The sequence below is a fragment of the Protopterus annectens genome, chromosome 2.part1 (assembly GCF_019279795.1).
Source record: "Protopterus annectens isolate FY-2018-M chromosome 2.part1, PAN1.0, whole genome shotgun sequence".
Taxonomy (NCBI): domain Eukaryota; kingdom Metazoa; phylum Chordata; order Ceratodontiformes; family Protopteridae; genus Protopterus; species Protopterus annectens.
The window spans coordinates 1,448,685,402-1,448,704,521 of NC_056729.1; the positions used below are offsets into that span (position 1 = coordinate 1,448,685,402).

The following is a 19,120-nucleotide window of genomic DNA, read 5'->3' on the forward strand; positions in this document are numbered from 1 at the left end:
ATAGTACACGGGTTACTCTGTGTAAAGACCTTAAACTAGTATGTGACATTAATAGAACCTGCTGCAGGGACAGATGTGTCATCCAGAGGTTACCGCAACTTTGAAACAGACTCCCACTTCATGTCAGATGGAGCACCTCATTGGTCCTCTTCAAACTCACTCTGGACAATTGGATGGGTAACCTTAAACTCACCCCGGGGGTCCACCTGTGTCCCTGTTGGACAGGAACCATAGGTGCAGATCATGGAAATAAGGGTAGAACTTGGCTAGGCTTGTAAGAGCCCTAGGGCCATTAGCCTAGTAACTTTCTGTGATCATATGATCTTATGATACCATTGCTTGCTGTTACTTCAGCAGTAGACCTTCAGTTCCTCTGTAGCTTAGAAATGTTTTCCAGTATTGGGAAAATTCTTGCTCTGACCTTTGTTTCACCTACCAAAAAATAAGTGTAGCACTTTTTGTTCTTCATTCCCTGTCTGGCCCAGAAGTGGCTCCCTGGAGTCCTTTGTACTTTTCTACTATTTCCAGTGATGACAAGGGTCATAAAGAAAGCAATACTTCACAAGTCAAAGATAATTCTCATAGCTTTATAATTCATTTTATTTGATAGCTTCTGACAGTAGGCCAGTCTCCAACCTCTGACTTTTTGCCATTATTCCCCAAAAGTCACTTCATTCCTTTCTCCCCTTCCTCTACTGGGGATAGCAGTGGTTTGACCAAATTCTGTCAAAATATTGCAGGTGTGCCCCCTTTCCAATGAAAGAAAGAAAGAATTCTGTTGTCTGTGACCTCTAAGACTACCATTGCCCCCCGTACAAGGGATAAGTTCTGGTGGTGAAGACTGGAATCCTATACATTGGTGGAGGTTGGTATTTTTAGATATAAAGTAAAGGGGGAAACCATAACTAGGAAGAACAAATATGACAGTAACTCATTCCATGTCCCTCTGTCTAACCAGTGAATGGTAGCCTGCCTACAGCCAAGAAAATGTGCTACTCGACTCTACTGGGCATGCCTCCTGTGTAAACAAAACCCCAGTCCCATCTTCTAGGATGAGTGAGCTGACATAAGACAATCACTAAAACCTGCCCTGCCTCATGGCTGTCCCAGCATCTAAACTGGTAATTGAACTCAGGTCATCATGATTGTAATCAGGCACTTCTGCCACAAACCCTGCAGGAACAGATGCATCCAGACCTTCACTGCCTGTGACAAACTGCTTTTCCTTTCCACTTAACAGTAGTGGCTAGTGATTCTGCATTCTTAGAATGAGTTGTAAAGAACATATATTTTCTCTGATAAGCCTAGCACATGTAAAACATGTACAAATAAATGGGCAGTCCATTTTTCTGCAATAGCCGTCTTTCATGTAGGCTTTAATTCTGTCTGTTTGGCCTTCTTTAGAGTTTGTAAAGAATTTCTTAAAGGCACATTCTTGCTGAGACCTTCCCTGTGATATGTAGTACTACATTAGAAGTTATATTTTGTATTAGTAAAGCTGACCCTGTCTCCCTGTATACCTGGAGATTATGTGGACGTGAAGTGTCTAGGAAAACTGTCTTCCGGGTTGCCATCCTTTCTAGCAGGAGGATTTCTCAGCTGCAAGCCTTATGTGTGAAACCTCAGCACTTGGTCTTCCATAAAGCCAGAATGTCTCTCCACACAAACCCCTTCTTCATACATAAGACAGCCACCAAGTCTGCTTTTAACCAGTATATGTATATTTGCCTGTTTTCTTACCTTAATACTGTATTGTATGAGTGTGCACCATTAACTCAGTTTTTATGTGGCTAGGTCTGTCTGTAAGGGTAAACATCCTTTTGTACCTTTCTCAGATATAAAATTGGTACACAAATTATATAAAGCTGACCATAGACAGATGATGGGTGGATTTTATCAAATTTTGTCACACTTAGTAAAAGCCTCTTCCATCTGTCCCAAAACCTTATTCTGAAAGAACTCTAGTTATGTGCGTAGCCTTTTTTTTTTTAAATGCAGCTACTGATGATATGTGTGTAGTAACTACTAGATCTTCTGTCAATTCATTTGCAGTGCCCATTGTCTTCCTTTGGAGCTACTGTTATAAAAGGTATATATATTCTTACAAGGGAGATCATAAAGGAGGACTAATGTGGGATTGATCTCTTAACCAGATATGAAAGTTCTATACTTACAATTACGCAATTACGGACACGTCTAGGAAAAGAAGGGCTGTTCTTTAGAAAAACACCAATCCACCTTCTTGAAGAAAAAAAACATAAAAGTGAAGTGTTGTGCTTCATGTACCTAGCCTCAGATCTACAGAGGCAAAGTACTTTGGTACATTATGTCTTAGGGAAATAGTTCTTGGCTGTGAAAGTTTTACCTGTCAAATGGTCCTAATGTCTGTGGATTTAGTCATGTTGGTGCAGAAGATGGACCTGATCTTTCAGATCTGTTTTGGTAATGTAACTATACTACTGACCATTTGCTTCTTTTACCTGAAAAATGCTTTTAATTTCAGTTGCTTTACTGAATTCTGTTATAGGGCATCTGTGAAAGACCATCAAGGTCAGGTACAAATTTATCTTGCGTAATGTGTGACTGTTTCGGTTTGTCCTATTTAACTGTATTGGCACAAGAAATATGTAATGTGGTTGGATGAAGGACCACACCTTTCCTGGACTTAAAGAATTGCTGCAGCATAAACAGCAAGGGCATACTTTGGCAGAAGAGCCTTGTTTGCTGCACAAGTTGGTTGTTCTCTTGGACTCTTGTTCTAATGTTCCTTTTACATTTGGCCAGTATCTTTTAGTTTGCTTGATGGGTTTATATGTTTTTGCATTTACGGCATCCCTATATATGGATAAGACCTGAATTTTATGTAAGACCGAACCAGTCTATAATGTAATTGCTTATATGTTGTTTTGTATCTTTAAACCTACTAAGTGAATTTACTCTGAAGAAGACAGGAGTATTGTATGGAATATCTACAGAAAAGATCTTCAAAGGAAAGTTTGCTTTTCAGGTCTTATTTTTTACTTTAACCTGCCTTCTGAATTTTACCACTTAGCATAGGGTTGCTGCATTTTTCTCTGACAGGCAACCTCCTCTTCTCTTGTACATTTTTCTCATCTCAGTTCTGACTCAGCAATGACACAATATCTATTTATCTGGCTAGAAAGCATTGGAGATGAGGATGGGAACCACTTTTCTATTTTTAGTAGTAGGTGTGATCCTTACTTGTGGGCAAACTGCATCAAAGTCTGCTGTAGTGAAGTACCATCTTACAGACTGAACATTTCTGTATTACAGACTTTTTGACAGTGGTCCCTATATGACAGTTTGTATTTGTATAACTTTATATTCACTGGCACGGCTTTGGGTGGATCATTAACTTTATTACTTATTGACTAACTTGCTAGCAAACCTACTTCAAGCTGTGTTTTGCCATTTATCATTTCAGCATGCAGCAACCATCACTTTCAAAACTGTCACTTTATATTTGCTCCTAGATTACTATATATGCATTTGCTTCTTGCTGGCTTCACATTAGGAAGGCTTCAACAACTTGTTCAGAATCAATATTTATTGGCTTTTGCACCCATTACTAGATTTGAAAACGCATTAAATCCTTTTCATCTACACAGGAGTATGGCATTACCTAATTTGTGAGCTGTACCTGAAGATGCTGGAAAACCAACTGATAGAAGACTTCAAACTCTGATTAAGACACAGCACTTGGGTAAAGCTTTATGTAACTTAAAAGATGAAACACATTCCTTGATTTGTTATTTCGGCTTGGACTGAATGTCAGGAGGAGGTGTCAGAACATTTGAACGTAATTGCATCTCACATGCTAGATACTAGTGGTGGTAGGACAAAAGTGATCTGGAGAATTATCAAAGATAATTTCAAGCAAATCTGCATCTCTTTTAAGAAATATGCCGTATTTCTGTGATGCATCTGGGTTGCACTGCATATGTCAGCAGTTGGTTAAGAAAAGCTGGTGAGAAACAATAGTAGCCTGTTCTCACAGAACATCACATTCATTGTGCATCATAATGAGCTTCAGGTTTGCACAGCACAACAAGCAGACTTGAATGGTTACAGCAGACTAACATCACATCCTGAATCCAACAGTATCCATTTCACTGGCCTTGAATTTTATGGCAAACTTTTGAGGTGTATGTGTTTGATACCTTTGAGTGTATTATTTGTACCTGCATCAGTGGAGCATTTTATAAAATGACTAAAACAGAATATCAAAAATTCTGCTGTATAGTCAGAAATGTACGCACATCTACTTTTTCTTTTTTCATATTTTACATTATTTTAATGGAAATAAAACAGTTGACTACAAGATGGAGTTTCATGGTATATAATGAAACAATGTTTATACAGTGTATACAAATAAATGTTAAACTGCTGAAACATTTTTTTTCTTCTGACAGAATTTGTTTTGATTCGAAAGAGGAGGAATAAATAATTTAATCATTGTGGATGTCTCCATGGACTGTACCACTTGTCTTTTCTCCAGTGCTTAAAATGTTTAGGTCCGAAATGGAGCATTGCCTGGAACTTTATTTTTTTAATTTTTTTTAGCTCTCCTCTTTAGCTATTGCTTCATGAGGAAAAATAATTACTACAGACAAATGTTACACTGTTGGATGTGTCAGCAAACCTTTGAAGAAGTTGTACCTCATTTCTGTTACATGAACATTCCAGATTTAAATAAAAATCTACTTAATAACCACCTCACACTGACTATATTATCAAAAAGGACTGAATAAAAACTACTTAGCATTTTTTCTGTAAGGAACATAATGTGGATTTATACCTGCTTATCTGACACAAGGATTCAGTACAAAGCTGACTGGTGGAAAGCACTGTCATAACAACCTGTGTAGCTGTTACTCGTTGTAATACTTTTAAATAGTAGCAGTAATGTTTTTGAAGACTGAGGGTTAAGTATGTGATATATGAATTGCAGCTTGTTAAGACAGGCTGCGAGAATATTTGTATCTGTTTCTTAAAAAAAAAATGTTCAGGATTTTCCTTTTATGATCATGCAGCATGTTTCATCTTTTTAGTGGGTAATGTGTTCTTACATACGTTTACTTTCATCAATTTACATCTCAATGCACTATGGTAATATTGCGGTGGTGCTTGTGGCAGCTTTTGTTGTATTAATGGTTTGTATCACACAACAGAGTAAGACACATCTGACAGTCATTTTTAAGCAAAATATATATGGGTTGATTACCTCTTTTAAACTAATCTTTTTCTTTTTACAAGTCATGAATTGTGAGTGATCTGTATGCTATGTGACAAGAAGGTGAATGAAGATAGATGCTGAAAGGGACCTGCTTCTGGCACTTTCAGATGGTTCTACATAACAAAACCCAAAGACAGCCTGTCTGTGTTTAACAGATTTCAGCAAATATACATTCTACTGAGGACATCGTTTTTCTTAACATTGATAAGGCAGATGTCGGCAGTTTGTTGGGATTCACAGCAGTAACAATTTATTTAGGTAATAAAGACCTCACATATCTTCTGGAAAAAAGCAGCAGTCCACCAGTGAATAGCCTATCATTTATGAAACCAAGAAATGGGCAAGCTTTGACGATCCTGCACAGCACAAAATTATACATGACTTTGTCCTTAACCTTCCAGACAAAAAAAATTGCTTGATAATGCCTCGGGAGGGGTCCATCAGTTTCCCTCTAGCTTGGACATTTTTCCTGTATTGTGGAGGATCTTGATCTCACCTGTTTGTCTTCACTACCAACACTGAGTTTAGCACTTTTCCTTCCTCATTCTTTCACTGAGACTTAATCTTCACAGCTGACAAACATTAGTTTCTAATAAACAAAGAAGACAAATGCTTGTGAAGACACACAAGTCATGTTTAAGCATAATACCTGCCTCCCTGTCCCAAAAAAGCATAAGGTACATAGGCGCCGGAAGCTGTTAAAGACTCGGGGGGTGGGTGACAGGGGCACTTAGTGAACTAAAAAGGGTAATTTTTTTATAACTATTTGCTACCACAACATAGGTTCACTTGGAGGAAATTTTAAGCTTAGCCAATTCCCTTTTGGTGCTTAAATTAACATTTTCTGATTGGTCTTAGCTATCCCCATGGCTGATAATTGTATATTAGCCCTAGTGAGAACAACTGTGATCATACCATAGATAATTTGAGGGGGCCATGTAAGGGATGCAGCATTTAGGAATTGCCTCTATCCATTAGTGGCATGAGGGGAAATCCTGGAGTACATTTTCTATTATCCATCCTTAGATCCAAGTTGCATTTGAATATGGATGGATGGGCTTTGCTTAATTATTATGGATAGTGTGTTCCGGAACAGTGGTAGCCTCTGTGATATATATCCATCTCTCCACAACATTCAGTTTAGATACCTGGACTGAGTATTTCTGATGCCATTTGACTTGCTGATGTTCACTAGGACCATCTGTAAGCACTCTGTAGGATACTGAGTATAATAATAAATCTTTGAGGTAGTCCATGCAAGACCTGTTGTTTAGGACTTGTATCCTTTTAGTAAGGTATCTCTGGAGATATTCCAGTTGTTGCATGGGGCTGGACAGCTACATGCCATAGTGGGCATTATACAAAAATGATTGACATAATGAGAGCTTTGTAAAGGGGGACAACAGTATCTCTAGATCTAGTCACAATCAATTTGTTTATACGCTGTGTGATATAGAAAGGCTTTCTTATGACGCTGGGCACATGTTGGTCAAAAGTTAGGTCACTGTACACACAAGTTCCCAAAAGACAAACAATTGGATCAGTTCTCAGAGGGCATTGTCATGTTTTTGACACCAGTTATTGTTTGGGACAAACCTTCCTGCAAGATGGTTAAGTCATTTGGGGATTCAATAACTTCTCCTAGCTTGCAGTCATCTCAAACATAGCTGGCCTGAGCTCTTTGGTATTTCCTTTTACTTTTGAGATGTATATGCCAAACAGAAAAAGTCTCAGCACTGAACTCTGGGGGACTCCATTGTTGACTGGTTTTTCCCCTGTTTTGATCTCCTGCATCTTGTGAGCCAAGTTGGCAGTGCAGCTGGTGATCGATGTAAGTGTTTGCTCCTACATTATTCATCTTTTGTACTACACCTGAGTAGGGGATTGTGTCAAAAGGCCAGGTCAAGGTAATGTGGTGTGAACTGTTTTACCTTCATCCATTGCTTTGGTAACAAGAGTCTTCTTCTTCTGGCTTTTCCCAGTTAGGGGTCGCCACAGCGGATCATCTGTTTGCTCATGATTGGCAGTGGAGATTTACAGTGTCGAGTTGCCAGCCCGGCGCCCAACCTTCCACGGAAGGCACACACTCATTTAGAGTGTCCATTTCATCTACTGCGTGTCTTTGGGATGTGGGATGAAACCGGAGCACCCGCAGGAAACCCACGTGATCACAGGGAGGACTTTGCCCATGATTTTGAGCCTTTCACACTTTCCTCTGGGCTGTTTTCAAACACATTTTTAAGGCCATGCATACAGGTATGCATTCCTTGATTCACCTTCCTGATTGTATTAAATTATATTCCTTGTATAGTACAGCACACTTGTTAGACTTAAGTTAGAGCCCATTTTAAATGTATTGTTTAAACATTTTTCCAGTAGGCAATGAAGGAAAATGCATGCACCAATAATGACAAAACTGCCCTATTCAGAACATTTCCATGATAACAGTCTACTTCTACACACAATATATAAATACAGAATCACAGTAGTGTAAGCCATAGGCATGTTGCACAGCTTCGTGAACATATTTTCAATTGGGGGGGGGGACAAGGGGCACATTTTAAACATTGCTTGAATAATTTTGGAAAGTTGCTTGCATAAAATGTGTTCCGACCATGCATTTCACTAACAAGTCTTGAACCCAGAACTCTGTGCACCACAGTCAGAGCAACATACCATTAAGATAAACCAGCAGTTTCTTGAATCAGGGACACATTTTAAACATTGCTTGTATAATTCTAGAAAGTTGCTTGCATAAAATGTGTTATGACCATGCATTTCACTACCAAGTCTTGAACCCAGAACTCTGTGCACTACAATCAGAACAACATGCCACTAAGCTAAACCAGCACTTTCTTGAAAGACAGGAAGACAAACTTAAATGGCTATCATATTTAGTGAAATTAGTTCTCACTTCTCACCATAGCTCTCAACCTCTTAGCATAAAAACACAGAACACAGCCAATAATGGGGGAATACAGCCCCAAAATAGGGACTCATTTCAAATACTGATTTTATAATCTTAGAAAATTGCTAGAATAAAAGGTTTTGTTTTACCACTCTTGAAAACCAGAGGAACATAACATAAATGTGAGGCATAAATTCAGAAGTGATGGTGGCTAATAGACTCTTTTTACCTGTACCCAAGGTACAGGGTTTGAGCCTGAGTACCTCTAGCCACCAGATGTATCCTGTTGTGGGGACATTTACACACACACACACACACACACACACACACACACACACACACACACACGCACACACACACACACACACACACACACACCATTCAGATGCCAGCTTACTCCCTCTGAAAAATGCAGCTCTATATCTTCAGTCCTCGCAGCTAAAGAAAACTGTCCATTTCCCCTCCCAAACCTGGGAATATGTGTGCCACGCACAATGACGTCAGCATACAATTTGAAATAGTTGGGAGGTTGGATTGATCTGCAAAAGTGGGAGGGCTCCCCTCCCCCCTCGCTCTATGGTTCCGGCACCCACGATAAGGTAGTCGGTCACCTTATGTGTATCCATCTGAGCTAAATTAGGATGAAAGTGAAGGTGATGGGTGGGATGCTAGATAGACAGGGAGTATTTATGGCTTTCAGAATGGAAAAAAAATACCAAATCTAGATGGTCTGTATTTGAGAATAGTTAAATGGTCTTCGTCTGAACCTTTGCTCAGCTGTTTAATGATTCTCTGGATTCTAAAAGAATGCAAGACATTTCTCAGTGTAGTTTCACTTGATAATGGAAAATTACATGCAGCATTGGATAGGATGCAGTAAGATCATTATTTCCTGGATTATGAGTTAGCTGTAAATGGAATAATAGCCTAGTGGAATGGGTGACAGGCTTCCTTCATACCTATGCTTAATTCCCATGTACTGTACTGTACAACTTTGAGAAGACTGCTTAACGTAACATAAACAGTCAGGTCATTCCTTAAAAATAATGTGTGCTTAATAGGATTTGTTTGTTTACCAAAGGCAAACAAATAGGTTCATAGGTATTTACTAGGCCTTCGATTTGTGAGGATCTCAAAAAGCCTAGCCTTACATTCCAGTGATAGTTTTTAACCCTTATACTTCGTGTACAATTAACCAAGAGACAGGCAGAACAAGGATATGTTAAGACATTTACATCTTGTCCTTATCCATGAGAGACAGAGGTGCTAAATAGGGTGTGAATTTATGGTTACCCATCCATTTGTCCACATTATGTTTGAATAAAGTAAGAGAAGTTCTTTGCTTTTTTGGGGTGAAAGACAGTTCTGTAGCAGCGGAATTATCTGTGATACATGTCTGTCCATCCTTCTTTGCTTTTTGGGAGTGAAAGACAGTTCTGTAGCAGCAGAATTCTCTGTGATACATGTCTGTCCATCCAACATGTTCTGTTTGTTGCATAAGAGAATGACATCCCTTGAGTGGGTGTTTATGCCACCACTGGGCTTGCAAATGTGTAATAGGTCTGACATGATAAGGCCTGTTGAGGCTGTATAAGTGTGGCACTGAGAGGAGGGACAAGACATTAAGATGGTCTGTTTGGGCCCTTAATTTTCATAGTGAGGAAGCATTGTGGTCACTCCATTTGTGATAGGTGTTTGGACAAGTACAGATTGAAAAAGGCATTTTACTCATTGATCTAATGAGTGGGATGGATACATCCCTAGACCTGGACACCATACCATTAGATATAAGATGTGCAATAAAAAAAGACTTCCTAACAATAGCGGAAAAGTGGTTATCAAAGGACAGTTCACTGCTGATATATTTTCTCAGATCCCTGACTGCAGGATCAATTTTCAGGGTTAAGTTGCTTGCCAAAGTATATGATTAAACATTTCTTGGTATTTAGTTTCAGTCCATGATTTTGACACAAGCTGTTTATTTGAGACAGGCCTTCTTGGAAGATTGTGGTATCCTCTGGGGAGTTTGACAGCATCAAGTTTGCTGTCATCTGCAGCCTTGGTCAGCTGCAGATACTCAATATTAGCTTTGACATTTGAGAAGTAGATTACAAATAGTAGTGGCCCAAGGAGTGAACCCTGGGGTACACCGCTACTGACAGGTCTTTTGGAAGAGGTAGAGCCGCCCCCCCCCCCCTTATTTCCTGGGTTCTTGTTGTGAGCCAGTTTTATATCCAGCAAGTTGCATAGGGATTTATATTTAGTTCAGAGAATGTATTTATGATACTGAGTATGGGATGGTGTCAAATGCCTTTTAGAGGTCTAGATATGTAGTGTGTACTGATTTGCCCTCATCCATTGCTACAGTAACATATTTGAAAATAAGTCGACCAGGTTAAGTGGACAGAATCTGCCCTTGTTGAATAAGAACTTGCTTGGGTTGAAAGTCCTGTTATCCTTATTTATTAATTCTTAATAAATGATGAGGCTGATCAGGCTTATGGGCCTGTAATGGCCATGGTCAGTTGAAATCCCACTTTTGTTCAAGGGAGTAACTGTTGCTGTCCTCCTTTCATCCAGTATGAAGTCAGTTTTGAAACTAATATTAAATATGTTCTCTGGTTTCCTCCACATTCCAAAGACATAAACTAGGTGGATTGGACACATTAAATTGGCCATAGGTGTGTGTGTGTGTGCATACATATGTGCTTGAGAGAGTGAGTGTGTGGTATGGAGGAACAGTCGAGGCAGGGCTACCCACCCGCTGATGGGAACCTTGACTCTAGAGGATTGCCACTGTTGAAGTGACACCCCAACCCCATGTGCAGAAATGGGAAAAAAGTGTTGTGGGTGGATGGATTGCATAACCTTTTTAGGGGATCCGGCAAGTCCTTTTTTAGATTTACCTGTAGGCAGCCTGGTATGTTGTCTGGCCCCATAGTAATAGTGTTCTTGGCCTTAAATAGCACCTTGAGAATTTGTTCTTGGGAGATATGAAGGGGAGGGGTTTAATATATGATCTGAGAATATCTGAGGGAATGGGGGGGGGGTGAAGTTTGACCTAAATCTGTCTGTTACTAGATTGCCAGTGTCCTCACGGTTTGATAATTTATTGTTAGCTCTGCACAGTGCAGAGCATTGTTTCTGAGGTTTATAACATCGCAAAACAAAACCATTATCACAAGTAACCAATAAAAAGAAGAAATCACCACAACCAGTATCCATAGTCAGGCAACACACAGGTTTATTTGTTTTGATGATTTGCTTTCATCCTGCAACAACTTTAAAAACTTCTTCAGTATGTAGTCAGGTTAAAGAAACCCAGAAAAGTTATGAGTGGACAATCATGATGAGATACAGGTACAAGCACTTATTAACAAACATCAACCATGAACCATCCCTATATAAAATCATTCTGCAAACACTTCATATAAAGAAAATCTCCAGAATAAAAAAATACATATGATAAATATTCAGAGTTTAGCCACTGTCATATTGAGAATGCTACTAATAGAACTGTGGTAATTAATACCTTAGGATTTATTTGTGTCTGTTTACAGTTGGCAGACTTATTCTCTTAACTCAATTTTAGTTTCTCAGGAGCCTCACCTCATTTAACTTTTTCTAGTATAAAAAAATATAAAAATTTTCAGAAGTATTAGAATATCTGTGTAAAGCATTTGTTTTAACCTTTCATTTTATAGCATAAACATGTTGGTAAATTCTCTGTTGTAAACGTCACTTCATTTTACCAATGTAAAGAAAATCACAGGAATACATTTTATGACATAGACAACCCCCTCAGTACACCAGTTATAATTTCCTTGTACCCCCAAAACATTGGGGTACTCACAAATAATAATGTACAGTTCCTCAAAAATATATTTACATTGTTGCATCTACCACATTTTTTCATTCATTGATTTCTAACCGTAGGAAATTTCTAGCATTTTTTGGTTTGTTCAGACCACAGACTGAAGGTGTGTGACATCTGAAGGAGGTGGTGTTTCAATATTCATTAAAGATAAACACACCTCTAGCTTGGTTACACAGCATGATTCCATTGATTTACTTCAGGTACAATTGACTGTAGGTAAGACCCCTTTTCAGGTCATTGCCAGCTATATGACCCCCTCCATGAAGGGAGGGTGCAGTGGTGCAGCAGTAGTGTTGTCGCCTCACAGCAAGAGGTTCTCTGGTTCGATTCTCGGCAGGAGTTCCTTCTGTGCGGACTCTGCATGTCCTCCCTGTGCTCATGTGGGTTTTCTCCGGGTGCTCTGGTGTCCACCCACATTACAAAGTCATGCATCTGGAGTGTTTCTCCCCGGGCCTCTGCTGAAAATTGGCTTTGTTCCAAGTCGGACTTTCCCAGTTAACAAATGTTAAATAAATAAATGAATGAATCAGGACATCCACTCACCTACTTGGTTCTACTTGAGTCAATCAAGATACCACCAAACACCCTGGTTTTGGGTGACTTTAATTACCCGTCCATAGACTGGGTAAATTATACATGTCCTAACTTACTTGCCCAAAGGTTACTGGACTTCATTAACTCCAGGGCCCTGGATCAGCTGGTTGACACACCCATAAGGGGCTCAAACATCCTGGACCTGGTGCTCACCAATGTGGGGGACCGCTGTACCACCCCCAGTGTGTGGCCATCCCTAGTGAGATCTGACCACAAATCAGATACACTAGAACTCACTATAACACATGACTCCCCTTAGCAATAACTAGACTAAAAAGCTTCTCCAAGGCCAATTACAGCAGCTTATATGATGGCATAAATCGCTTCATAGCCCCTCCCCCCACGATGGAACAGACACCTATGCTGAGTTATACACCAGTGCTTTATTATTTATTTATTTATATTTGTTGACTGGGAGTGTCCGACTCGATGTAGGCCCATTTTCAGCGGAGGCCCGGGGAGAAAAGCTCCACAGTTAAAATAAACAGACAGTAGTTACATTGGATTACATAGCGATTAACAATTTACATAGCAATTACTTACAACATATTTACAGATGAAGAACATAGTACATCAGTAGACAATTAAAATCTTTATCTGTGAAGTACATAACAGACATTAACAAATGTTACAATAAGAAGTTCCTGCTGTATAATAAGTACTAAGCTTATGAGCATCTGAGCTTGCTATAATCAAGGTAGTTAGTGGAGTGGAAAGAAAGGTAGTGGTTGGATGGGGTGGGTGATATTAGAGTGGGAGTTGCAAGGGTATAGCCAGCATGTTTTTAGGTGCGCTTTTAGTAAAGTTTTGAAGTGGGTGCATGATGGTATGGAGGTAATTGTGGGTGGGAGGGAGTTCCATAATTTGGCTATGGTGCAAGAGAATAGTGCTTCACCAGCAGAGTTATTGGCTTTAGTGATCTGCAAGTGATTTTTGTTGCTGGATCTTAGTGGTCTGGTGGTACAATAGGGTTGGAGTAGATTCTGGAGGGATGGGACATTTAGTGGATGGTTTACTAGTTTGTGGGCGAGTGAGAGTTGATACCATTGAAGGAGGTGAGGGAGTTCAAGCCAGCCCAGTTCAGCAAGTGAGAGATAGTGGTGACTACAGTAGGATGCCCCTGTGGCTAATTTGCAGATTTTGTTGTAGCTGGTCTCTCTAGCTTGTTTAGATCGTATTGCCTTAGTTTGGTATATATTGGAGAGGCATAAAGTAGGGTGGAGATAAGGTGGGAATTTGCTATTGAAATCTTTGCTGCTTTGGTGAGAAGTTGCTTATTTCTGTATAACGCTCCTAGTTTTTTGTCGACTTTTTTATGGTCATGGATATGTGAATGTCAAATTTTTGTTTATTGTCTATTTCCACTCCTAGCAATTTGGTGTGTTCAGTTGGGTATATAGTGGTGTTGTCTTTTGCTGTGATGTTAAAATGAGAGTTGTTTTGAGTATGTTTGGTGGGTTGGAAGATGAGTAGTTTAGTTTTGTTTGGGTTAAGTATTAATTGGGCATCGGATAACCAAGTTTCAACAGAGGAAAAGGCTTCCTGTGTGACATTTTGCAGTTTGGGTAGGGACTGGGCTGAGCAGATGATGGCTGAGTCTTTATACAAGCACTTACACAGTTGTATTGATTTTGCAGTACCCGATAGAACCAAAGCATGCTCTTCAAGGAAAAACAAACCTGCCTAGTAGACAACTGCGATTAACAGCAGAAAGAAATCGCTAAAAGTAGGAAAGAACAGTCTCAAAACTGAAAGCACTCCCTCCTCAACTTAAATGAGCAAATAGGACTCCTAGTGAAGCCCTCCAAAGCTAACTACGAATCCAAATTAGCTCCCTAACTAAGGATAACCACAAGGCATTCTTTAGTTATCTGTAACCTAAAAGGTAAGGCCCAGATTTGCACTGAACTCATAGTTAATGGTACTAAATATATAGAACCTGTGGCTATAGCAAACCTGCTGGCTGACAGGTTCATTGAAAACTTCACTCCCCTGTCCCTGTCACATATACCCCAAAGCATCCCTAACACCTGTCCCCCACCTAGTATCTGTGAGGAGCAGGTCTTAAATGCTCTCTCCAAGGCCAAAAACATGGCCTCTGTGTCACCAAAAACATCCCAGGCTGTGTTCTACGTGGGTTAAAACAGGAATTAGCATCACCATTAAGCTCTCTTTTCAATGTCAGTCTAAGCACTGACTTCGTCCCAGCAGAATGGAAAACAGCTACTGTCATCCATGTGCACAAAAAGGGGTGCATCAGCAGACCCCAGGAACTATAGACCCATTAGTTTGACCAGCCTTATCTGCAAGGCCATGGAACAAATCATCATGGATCTTATTAACAACGATGCAGGAAATCTCCAAATCATTGACCCCACCCAGTTTGGCTTTGTCAAGGGGAGATCATGCCTGTTAAATTTGGTGGACTTCTTCAAGACAGTCACTAAAGCCCTAGATAAGGTTAATCTGTGCATATGGCATACCTAGACTTAGCCAAGACCTTTGAGACAATCCCCCACTCTAGCATCATTGATAAACTCACCCAGCTGGGTATCAACCCATACATTGTCAGGTGGGTTGCAAATTGGCACAAAGATAGAACTGATACGGTCAAAGTAGAGGACTCCACCTCCTCCAGCAGATCCGTAACCAGTGGTGTTCCACAGGGATCAAAGTAGGGGACTCCACCTCCTCCAGTAGATCCGTAACCAGTGGTGTTCCACAGGGATCAAAGTAGGGGACTCCACCTCCTCCAGCAGATCCGTAACCAGTGGTGTTCCACAGGGATCAGTTCTGGTACTCCTGTTGTTCGGAATCTGCTTCTGTGAAGTACATGCTAAAACTAAACTGTGGCTGACAAAGTTTGCTGATGACTGCAAACTGGGAGCAATCACTGAAACTCTGGCGATGCCGACATCCTGCAAGAAGGTCTTACACAGAGTAATGACTGGTGCCAAAGTCATGGTCTTAAACTTAATGCAAAAAAAATGCATTATCATCCCCTTCGGCAAGGGTGATATTCCTGCAAACTACCATGGCAATAGCAATACCCTATATCTGGGCACACAGGCTGACAGCAACCTTAACTTCACTCTCCATGTCTCCACAGTGGTAAGAAGGGCATTTTATATTGCTCATCTCATAAGTAAGGGCATTAACTCCAGAAAATAGAGGTTATAACCCCACTGTATTTTTCCCTCATCAGCCAATAATAGAGTACAACGGTCCCTTTGGTGTGCTCTTTTCCAAACACCTGCAGCAACTGGAGAGACCAAAAAGGTTCCTTACAAAGAAAATTCAGGATCTTAAAGATCTGTCTTATGTGGACAGACTGAAATTATAGTCACTTTACTCTGTGTCATATAGACTGGTTAGAGGCAACCTGTGCCTTGCATCTAGAGCAATCTCTGACCCAGCTTTAATGGAAATGTTGCACATTCCCAAGTTAGATGGCCCACGGGTCAGTTAGTCAAAGGACTTTAACCTAGTATGTGAGATCAACAGAACTTGCTCATGAGACAGATTTGTCTCAAATAGGTTGCCCCACCTTTGAAACAAACTTCCTATTCATGTTAAACAAAGCCCCTCGTTGGTCCTATTTAAGCGTAATTTGGATGATTGGATGGGTAACCAAAAATTCATCCCGGGGGTTTTACCTGTGTCCCTCTTGGACAGGGGCAATAGGTGCTGATTTTAATGTCTACTTGAACTCAACACCCTTGGAAACACGGGTTGAACTTGGCCAGGCTTCTAAGGGCCCTGGGGCTGTTAGCCTAGTAACCTCCTATGATCCTGTGATCGTGTGTTCAACTAATTGTTTTAATTTTTACCCCTTTAAAAACAAATCCAGGATATTCATCATATTGATCACTGCTGCACTAGTCTTAGGTATATAGGTTGTAGCCTGCATAGCATACAACAGCCTGACAGCTTCCAAAGCTTTGGGGCACAAGAGTGACTCTGCCTTATCCATAGTGGGTAAGGGAGAGTCACTCTTGTCAGACAAGGGAGAGGAAACTGGTAAGGTTTCACTGTTTTATTAGAGTGTTGTGCCTATCTCTGGGAGAAACTGCTGCTGCTATCAGTAATGCTGTTGGTCCCATTTTTCCTGTCAAAAGAACCAGAAAACTAAACCTGTTTCTACTCAAACTCAAATTTCCTTGGACAGGCATAGTTTACTGGGTCTGTCTCTGGGTTTAATTCAGGCTGTTGATCCTTCTTATAAAGTAGTTTCTGGTAAAAGAATGAGGGGTACCTCTTTTCATGAAGAGATTATAGATTCTGAATCCGGACAGGAAGATGAAGGGAAAGATACAGGGTTTTCTCCTCAGATTTCTGCTGCAGGCTCAGAGGAGATCTCAAATTCTTATTCTGCCTATGTTTTTTTTTTTTCGAGTCCCTCAGAAAATACTGTGAGCTGTTACAGACAGAATGTCTAGAACCTTCACCCATTCCTTCAGTTCTGTCAGCTTTGGAGGGTGTGTGTGTGTGTGTGTGTGTGTGTGTGTGTGTGTGTGTGTGTGTGTGTGTGTGTGTGTGTGTGTGTGTGTGTGTGTGTGTGTGTGTGTGTGTGTGTGTGTGTGTGTGTGTATATGCGCGCTACTGCCTGCAGTGTTTCTGATAGTCAGCCAGTTGCTCATAAAAAGGCAGATACGATGTATAAAGTTCCTTATTCTTAAGTTTTGTAGTCTCTTCTTAAACTTGATCCAGTAGCTATAACTTTATTTAAATCTACTGCTACTAAACATTAGCTAATTCCAAACCTATCTTTCTGATAAGAATGGGTAGATTATTATTTTTTTTTTATTTAACGTTTGTTTACCAGGAAAATCCTACTTGGAATGAGCCAGTTTTCAGCAGAGGCACAGGAAGAAATGCTCCAGACACATCCTTGTAACTTGGGAGGAAACAGGAGCACCCAGAGGAAACCCACAGAAACAACAGAGAGGACATGCTGAATCCACACAGAAGGCACCCCAGCCGGGAATCGAACCAGAGAACGTCTTGCTGTGAGGCGACAACACAAACCACTGCACCACTGTGCCGTTAATTATGGGAATAAAAGTTTATGCTTCTACAACTTTGATTTTCAGAATTTTGAATAGTCAGGCTGATACATTAAAGGTTGCTCTGACTAATTGTGAAAATATTAGCAACGTTTTGTGTGCAGCTTCTTGGGAGAAAAAAATGTGTTTAATTTGTCAAGTTACTTCTGTTGTACAAGTCACTACTTGTTTACAGTGTTTGTATGATTAATTTGCTACTTCATTCAGGGCTATGGCCATTGGTACTGTTTTGAGGAAGTTTACCTGGTTGCATTCTCAGAACCTCTCACATGATGTTAAAAAAGAGATTTTAAATTATGTTTTGGATAGTGGTCACGTTTTGGCTCCTCTGCTGTAGAGGTGATCAAAAAGTGTGATGGAAGGGGTAAGTTGATACAGGAGGGAATCTTTAAGATTTTAGCCCTTCTTTTCCAAATTTTCTAATGGATCCCTTAATTCCTCATCCAGTTTTGGCAAAAAAAACGTCCACCTTGGCAGCCCCATTTCCCTTCCAGAAAGTCTGAATCTCCACTTTTCTATTTTGCAACAGGTAGGTTCAGGCAAATTTGTCAAGGTTACAGATCTCAGTGGGAGGAAACTCCCCTTTTTCAGGGAGTAATCCCTCATCCACCAGACTAGATTCTTTATTTCCACCTTTCCTTAAGCATGTACTGTTTCAGGGTGAGGATGAAGAAGAACGGACTATGGGACTGACAGTTTGTTCCATTATCAAGACGCAAATGGTGGTGGTCCTTTCATGTGGAAAACACTCAGCAAAAAACAGTAAAACAGAAATCTTTAAAAGTCACCTTTTCACATAAAAATGCAGTACAAACACTTTAAAAACACTTTGTCAAATGCAGAAAATTAAAATAAACAGAATTTCTCCACCGGAAAAAATGGTTTTCAGTTGCTTTAAACAACTTCTAAACTGACAGGAAAAAAAGAGCACACTCATGTAACAATAACTCCTTCTCAGGAAAGGTTTTTATTCAAGAATGTTTTAGTGCCAAAGAAAGACAATTCTTTGAGAGCATTTCCGGATCTTTCTATAATAAACATGTCTGCAATAGTGCCCAAATTCAAAATTATGTCACTTCACAACCTGTTACCGCTTCTTTCTCATTCAGGTTTACTGGTAACACTATAACAGATTGTTATCATGACATCGCTATTCATCCAAACTTCAGGTGTTTCTTCAGGGTTTTTGTGTCTGGATCACATTATCAGCTCTCTGCCTTACGCTTTGGATAGTCCTCTGCCACCTAGAGTGATGTTCTTCGTGTTTCACTGTTGCAGTCATTACATTTGGGTTATCCTGCTGGCAGTTTGCCCTCAGTCGGCCTGAATTCCAAAGTCTTGGGTCCTGCGTCGGTTGCTGTCGCCAGGTCATCAGGGTTATAAAAGATGCAGCTGACGCCATTTTATCCAGTCTTTCT

The 19,120-nt window shown here is 40.1% G+C and overlaps 1 protein-coding gene across 1 annotated transcript in view; it reads left to right on the forward strand.

Annotated features, from left to right (window-relative positions):
• The window catches only part of RGS12 (regulator of G protein signaling 12), a 748,472-nt gene that overhangs the window by 492,232 nt on the left and 237,120 nt on the right, over positions 1 to 19,120 (forward strand). The gene's annotated exons all lie outside the window — the stretch shown is intronic.